The sequence below is a fragment of the Dioscorea cayenensis genome, chromosome 11 (assembly GCF_009730915.1).
Source record: "Dioscorea cayenensis subsp. rotundata cultivar TDr96_F1 chromosome 11, TDr96_F1_v2_PseudoChromosome.rev07_lg8_w22 25.fasta, whole genome shotgun sequence".
NCBI lineage: Eukaryota > Viridiplantae > Streptophyta > Magnoliopsida > Dioscoreales > Dioscoreaceae > Dioscorea > Dioscorea cayenensis.
In genome coordinates this window covers 14,071,751-14,079,806 of record NC_052481.1, presented here as the reverse complement: position 1 = coordinate 14,079,806, position 8,056 = coordinate 14,071,751, and the positions used below count along the sequence as shown (strand labels likewise).

The 8,056-nt window shown below is 43.2% G+C and overlaps 1 non-coding gene across 1 annotated transcript; it reads right to left on the bottom strand.

Annotated features, from left to right (window-relative positions):
* Positions 1 to 3,588: 3,588 nt before the first annotated feature.
* Positions 3,589 to 3,695, bottom strand: LOC120272877. The gene has a single exon (XR_005540410.1). It is a non-coding gene; the product is annotated as a small nucleolar RNA R71 (small nucleolar RNA).
* Between the last annotated feature and the right edge of the window lie 4,361 nt (positions 3,696 to 8,056).

The window sequence follows — 8,056 nt, the reverse complement described above, 5'->3', positions numbered from 1 at the left end:
CTAAAGTTCAAACGTGAAGACATAGGACAGGTGTGAGATTCTAGAGTGTGTGCTAACCTCCTCGCATTCAAGTGAGCACATCCATTTGGAGGGGCACAAAGGCAGTCACACTCGAGCATTCTGTCTTATGTATACAAGAACAGGAGCTCTACCAACATATATATCATTGAAGAAGCAAGTGATTCACGACGTAAACGTGTGCCCGTTTGCGTTATTCCGATGAAAGTATGGAATTGGGAAGTTATTCAGGGCAAAGACTGTAGCAAGTACTGTAGCAGCACTGTTCATAGCCGGCCGAGAAACCAGAGAAACAGAGAATCCACACGGGCGTGCGGAAATTATCCACGCCCGTGTGGAAATTCCGCACGGGCGCGTGTATCGTCCATGCCCGTGGAATTGCCCGATTCCAGCCCTATTTAAAGCCGATTCAGCCCCGATTTTGGTATTCTTTTCTCCATCTTTTCCCCAACTTGCGATAGGGCTTCGGCTAGTGTTTCGAGGGTATTGGCCAAGGTTTTGGAGAGGTTCTACATCTCTGACATCGTGATTCCATTAGGAAGAAGGTTAGTAGGGGAGCTTCGATCGAGGCGTATCCTATATCGGACGAAGGAATCCTTGGACGACGAGTAGAGGACTTTGCACAAGACCATCGACACGACCATCGAGGGGGTTTCTTTATGGATTCATTGCTTTTACATTCAATTTCTTTGATTGTACTTAGCTCCATTGAACTTCTTTGGGTGATTGTGAACCCTAGGATGTATTCGCTTCATTGAACTTCTTTATTATGCTTTCAATAAATTGATGTTTATTGTGAGTTCCAACCTTGAATGCTTGATTGTATGAACATTTCTCCTAGAGTGACACTAGGGTTTAGAGTTCTTGTTGGTAACCTTGTGAGTGAGTGACACACCACGAGCGTTAGACAAAGCTAGGTTGGTGATGGTTGAGAGGGTGAGTCGAGAGGTATAGTAGCGTCCCCTTTCCCCTCCGACGTGATAGATTCTACCTCCATTCATCGAGTTCTTTGCGGTCATAATAGAGTGAATGGTCTAAGGGATGAACCTCCGCTGGGGCCTAGTTGCGCGTGCAATGGAGTGAAGCGTTGAAATGATCTTAGTATCTAGGGCTTAATTGTGGCTAAGGACCTTCCGCCTGAATCAAAGGGTTAGGTCTAAATCTAGGAAGAGATTTATCACTTGGAATCCCTATAGCTCATTGCAACTCTGTGCGAGTGCGAGGTGTTGAGATTGTTCGATTTCTCCTCCGGGACATGTATAGAGTTAGGCATAGTTGACCTTAGATTTGGGACTATGTATGTAAAGATTTCCACGACTCACCATTGCATTGATTAGGAAGCATAATAGAGAGTTCTTGCACTTGAAACGACTATCCTAGGTGAAGCATCATCCTAGTACCCCATCTTTATCGATTGCCTTGCCTCCTCCTTACTTTTGCTCTCTTACTTGTTGCTTTTAATTTCTGAGAATTGAATCATTACCACACTTATCATTGTTGATACTCCACATAGCTAAGAATCAAATTAAGTGTCTTTACTCCCTACTCCCTGTAGATTCGACCCCGCTCACCAAGGATTATTACTTCGACAAACCCGTGCACTTGCGGGATATACGCAAGGGGACCTTGTCACTCTATTTAAGGCCGATTTCAGCCCTGATTTCAACATTCTTTTCTCCATCTTTTCACCAACTTGAGAGATGGCACTGCTAGGGTTTGGAGAGGTATTGGCTAGGGATTGGGAGAGGTTCTATGTCTCTGACATCGCACTCCATTTGGATGAAGGTTAGTGGGAAAGCTTTCCACGGCACCGATCCGGCGAGGTTTATCCTAGGCCGGACAAAGGGACCGTTGGATGAGTAGAGGCTTCTCCACAAGACCATTGTCACGACTATCAATGGGGTTTTCTATGGATTACTTGTTTTTGTATTTGATTTTGTTAATTGTAAGTAGCTCCATGGAGAGCTAAACTCCCTAGTGAGTACTTGGATTTGTGAACCCTAGGATGTATTTGTTTGATTAAACCTTTTATAATGCTTTCATTAAATGATGTTTTAATTGAGTTCCATTCTTGAATGCTTGATTGTGTGAATACTCCCTTAGAGTAACACTAGAGTTGAGGATTCTTATTGGTAACCCTTGTGAGTGAGTGACACACTACGAGAGTTAGACAAAGCTAGATTGTAGAGGGTTGAGAGGGTGAGTCGAGAGGTAGCGGAGAGTCCCCTTTCCTCTCCGATGTGATTTATCCTACCTCCATTTCCTCGAGTTCTTTACGGTTTTAATAGAGTGAATGGGCTAAGGGATGACCTTCCTCTGGGGCTTAGTTGCAGTGGCAACGGAGTGAAGCATTGAAGTGATCTTAGTATTTAGGGTTTAATTGTGAGTAGGGACCTTCCACTTGGACCAAAGGGTTAGGTCTATATTTAGGAAGAGGATTTATCACTTGGAATCCCTAGAACTCATTGCGATTCTATGCGAGTGTGAGGTTGAGAGATTGTTCAATTTCTCCTCCAGGATATGTATAGAGTTAGGCATGGTTGACCTTAGATTTGGGACCATGTATTGAAGGATCTCCACAACTCGTTAATGTATTAGTTAGAAAGCATAATAGAGGGTTTTGTAATTGAAATGATTAAACTAGGCGGAATAATATTCGGGTACCCCATTTTTATCGATTGCCTTACCTCCCCTTTACTTGCGCTCTCTTCCTTGTGTTTTTTTTTTACTTTTGTTACATTATATCTTGTAACACAACTATTATTCACTTTACGCTTAGTTAAGAAACAATTTAAGTGTTTTCATTCCCTACTCCCTGTGGATATGATACCCACTCATCTTTGATTTATTACTTCGACAAACCCGTGCACTTGCGGGACATACGCAAGAGGTGTTTGTCCAGTTTTTGGCGCTGTTGCTGGGGAGTAGGCATTTAGAGATACTTTGCACTTTGTTTTGTTAGCTATTCATTCATTCATTCTATTTCACATCTTCTTTTTCTATCATCATTCTGATTTGTTTTCTTTCTTTGGGTGCAGCTCCAGGTTATGACCTGAGGGAACCCTTCGATATTGATTGAAGGAGATCCTGAACTTGAATTTACACTCAGAAGAAGGTTAAAAGAACCTATGCAAGAACCATGTAATCAAGCTGAAATAGAAGTTGAAGGGTCAGATAATATGGCAAAACAGAATAAGCAATAGAGGACATTTTCTGATTATGCTAGACCCTCAGTTTTGGGCACACAATCGAGTATTGTGCGACCTCCCGATTACAGCTCCGAACTTCGAGCTGAAGCCAGCATTGTTCCAAATGATTCAGCAATTAGCACAGTTCAATGGTTTGGCCGATGAGGATCCAAACAACCATATGGAGAACTTCTTGGAAGTTTGTGATATGCTAAAGATTAACGGTGTATTGGATGATGCTATTAGATTGAGGGCTTTCCCATTCTCCCTCAAGGGAATAGCCAAGCAGTGGCTACATTCTTTGCCCAAGGCCTCCATCACGACTTGGAATGAGATGGTCGAAGCTTTTCTTGCTAGATACTTTCCTCTGGGAAAGTTAGCCAAGCTTCGCAATGAGATATCGTCGTTTATGCAGATGGAGTTAGAGTCATTGTTTAAGACATGGGAGCATTTCAAGGATCTTTTGCGGAGGTGCCCACAACACGGATTTCCCGAATGGATGATTATTCAGACTTTATATAATGGGTTGAATCCGAGCATAAGGCAATTGCTAGATGCCGCCGCAGGAGATACAATGAGGAGTAAAACTCCAGAAGAAGCCTGACAGTTGGTAGAAGACATGGCTATAAACTGTTATTAGTGTAATGAATGGGAAAGGAAAAAGGTGGCCGGGCTTCATGAAATAGATGTAGTAACTTCATTTGCGGCTCAAGTGGAATCATTGAGTAAGAAGTTAGACCTTCTAACTTCTAATAGAGTGGCGGCCATGACTACTTGCACTGGATGCTTTGGAGGACATGCTCCCTCCAATTGCCCGATCTCTATTGGTGATGTATCTTCAGTGGAGAAAGTTGATTTTGTGGGTAATACAATGAGGAACCAAGGGGATTCATATAGTAACACCTACAATCAGGGTTGGAAGAGTCATCCCAATTTTTCATGGAGCAACCAAGGATCACAAAAGGCCATGGCACCAATGGGTTTCCAACAACAACAAGTCCTAAACATGGAGAACCGAGTTTTAGGCTTAGAAATCCGAATGACCAATTTAGAGAAAGCCCAGACTAGATTTTTGCAATCATCGGATACAAGGTTTCAATCAATTGAGGCTACACTTTGCAACCACACCGCTTCTTTGCACAATATTGAGAATCAAGTGGGGCAAATTGCAAAGTCTCTATCGGAGAGACCACAAGGAAGCTTGCCGAGTAATACCGAGACTAATCCTAGAGAGCATGTAAAGACGATCACTTTGGGAAGTGGCCGTGAGGTTGAGGGTAGGCTTCCGAGTGAGAAACCCAATGTAGACGTACCCGAGGTCGTAGAGGTTAAGGAGGGAGCAAGTAAAGAGAAGGAGGTGGCACCCCCACTTTTCAAGCCAAGAATCCCTTATCCCTCTAGATTGAAGAATGACCAAGGGGATGAACAATACAAGAAGTTTCTGAGTTTGTCCAAGCAACTCCACATCAATATTCCCTTTGTTGAGGCATTATCCCAAATGCCTAAGTATGCAAAGCTCTTAAAAGACTTGTTGACCAACAAAAGGAAATTGGAGGAGAGTGCCTCTATATTCTAGATGCTTCTTGCTTGGCGGTCTTGCAAAAGAATATGCCGAACAAGAAGAAAGATCTGGGAAGCTTCATCATTCTGTGCAACATTGGCAATTTGGGTGAAGAAATGACATTGGCAGACTCAGGGGCTAGTATTGACGTCATGCCGTATACTTTCTTTCAGAAGCTAGGCTTGGGAGAGCCTAGGCCTACTCAGATGACATTGCAATTGGAGGACTGAACGGCGAGACATCGGAGGGGCATCATTGAAGACGTGCTTGTCAAGGTGGACAAGTATATTTTTCCTATAGACTTTGTAGTGTTGGACGTCGATGAGGATGCGAATGTACCTTTGATACTTGGGAGGCCATTCTTGCGCACTTTCAAGGCATTGATCGACATGGACGGTGGGGAGTTGACACTGAGGGTTGGAGATGATAAGCTCACATACCACCTAGCCGAAGCCATGAGATATTCTCTTGACTTTGATGATACTCTTTACTTCCTTGACACTACTGATAAGATTGTTGATGAATATATGCAGGAAATGTTCAATCCGAACTTGTACGAGGGTTTGTTCGACCAAGAGGTGGACAACGAGGAAGTAATGATGGTCGGTTCAATGGAACAAGTACCATCTACTCTGGGGATCACGAAGAAGGTGCTCCGGAGGATGAAGAGGGAAAGGAGACGTCACCGGAAATTCCCCAAGGCTATTAGGGATGTCCGAGAAATGAACAAGTTGGATGGACCATTGCTAGGTGGTACCAAGCCCGACAGTTCCCCATCTACCTTCAAGAGACTTTGCTCATCATGCTTTCAAGCTATGGGTAAGAGGGCAACATTCATTTATGAATCCCCGTGAGGTAAGATAAGGTACATGATAAGTGCTTGTGTGATAAGAATGCGAAGTGTTCTTTCCTTATGATGAGCATTACTTTTGTCAGGTTTTAGCGCTAATACGTATGTATTTATGTACTTTTATGCAGATTGGGTTGTGAGGCAGATCATTTGCGAAAGAAGCCATTGTAGATCATTTTACGCATTATTTGGAGGAGATCTTGAGAAGGCTCAAAAGCGGAGACACGAGTCAGGTTTAGAATGATAGAATCTATGCCAACCTCCTTGTATTTGAGCTAAGGCAATGATTCGGAGGGGCACGAAGGCAGTTACATCCTAGTATTCTGGATTGTGCATATTTAACAAGATCTCCACCAACGTGACCATTTATTGAAGAACTAAGATGATCTACGATGTGAACGTGTGCCTATTTACGTTACCTCGATGAAAGCATGGATTCGGGAGTATTTTGGGCCGTTGTTGTATTAGGTACTATAGAAATCACTGTAGCAGGTACCATTCACAGTCGGCCGAAGAAGGAGCAAAATAGAGGAGCCACATGGGCGTGTGTTAATTCCACACGCCCGTGCGTTAATTCCATAGGCCCGTGTGTAATATCCACAGGGGTGTGTGGAATCCCGATTCTAGCCTTATTTAAGGCCGATTTCAGCCCCGATTTAAACATTCTTTTCTCCATCTTTTCCCCAACTTGAGAGAGGGCTGCGACTAGGGTTTTGAGAGGTATTGGCTAGGGATTTGGATAGGTTCTACAGCTTTGACATCATCAACTCTTTAGAAGAAGGTTGGTAAGGGAGCCTCCGTCGGATTGATTCGGCGAGGCGTATCTTATACCAGACAAGGGGATCTTGCGACGAGTAGAGGACTCTCCACAAGACCATCACCACGACTATCGAGGGGGTTTTCCTATGGATTGCTTTATTTTAAATTTGATTTCATTATCGTTTGTATTGTGCTCCATGGAGAGCTAAACCCCTAGTTGGTACTTGGGTATCTGTGAACCCTAGGATGTATCAGTTTTAATGAATCTTTTTATTATGCTTTCAATTAATTTATGTTATTGTGAGTTCTAATCTTGAATGTTTGATTGTTTGAATACTCCCTTAGAGTGACACTAGGGTTGAGAGTTCATGTGGTAACCCTTGTGAGTGAGTGATACACCACGAGAGTTAGACAAAGCTTGATTGGAGATGATTGAGAGGGTGAGTCAAGAGGTACAGGAGCGTCCCCTTTCTCCTCTAGTTTGATAGATTCTACCTCTGTTCCTCGAGTTCTTTGCGGCCATAATAGAGCGAATGAGCTAATGGATGACCATCCGCTAGGGCGTAGTTGCGAGTGCAACGGAGTGAAGCGTTGAGGTGATTTTAGCATCTAGGGCTTAATTGTGGTTAGGGACCTTTCTTCTGGACCAAGGGTTAGGTCTACAATTAGGAAGAGATTTATCACTTGGAATCCCTAGAGCTTAATGCAATCCTTCTTACGAGTGCGAGGTTGAGAGATTGTTCAACCACTCCTCCGGGACATGTAGAGTATTAGGCTTGGTTAACCCTAGATTCTGGGCCATGCATTAGAGGATGTCCCTGACTCACCATTGTATTAGTTAGGAAGTATAATAGAGAGTTCTTGCACTTGAAACAATTTTCCTAGGCGGATCAATACCTGGGTACCCCATCTTTATCGATTGCCTTACCTTCTACTTTACTTTTGCTCTCTTTCGGGTTGTTTTACTTTTGAGAATTGAATCTTATCACACATATCACTATTCACCTTTCATATAGTTAAGAAACAAATTAAGTATTTTTATTCCCTTTCCCTGTGCATACGATACCCCACTTACCTGGGATTTATTACTTCGATAACTCCGTGAACTTACGGGGAGCCTTGTTAGTACATCAAGGTTAGTGACATTAAACAAGCGCTTCTTGGTAGTCAACCCAAGAGTTTATCGTTTTCTTAGTTGTTAGCTTAGTCCTTGCATAAATAAAGTGTTGAAGGTTGGTGTCTTGATTTTTAGTTGCTTTTGCTATGATTTTACTGTGGACTCTTAATGTTATCATGTGTTTTCATGTGGATTTGGCGAAGTTTTGGTCGTTCGAGCTAGTTTCTTATGTTTTTCACTGGTATATTATGCATAATAGGGCAGGCTTTGAGTGTGTATACATGTTTAGAAATTTTCTGCAAAGCCTGCAGAGTTTTATAAGGCATCTAGAGAAAACACACGGGCATATGGAAATTCCGCACGCCCGTGGTTTTGCATTGCGAGCTCGTCCAGAGAAGACAGAGGGGCGTGGACGCGCCCCTGTGAGCGACCTTGTGACTCTCGCATGCCTATGGGTAATTTTCGCATGGGCATGAATTTTCCAGTAGGGACTTAGCAATTTATCCCGAGAGCACACAGGGGCGTGGACTCGCCCTTGCTGAAGAAATTGTGACAACCGCACA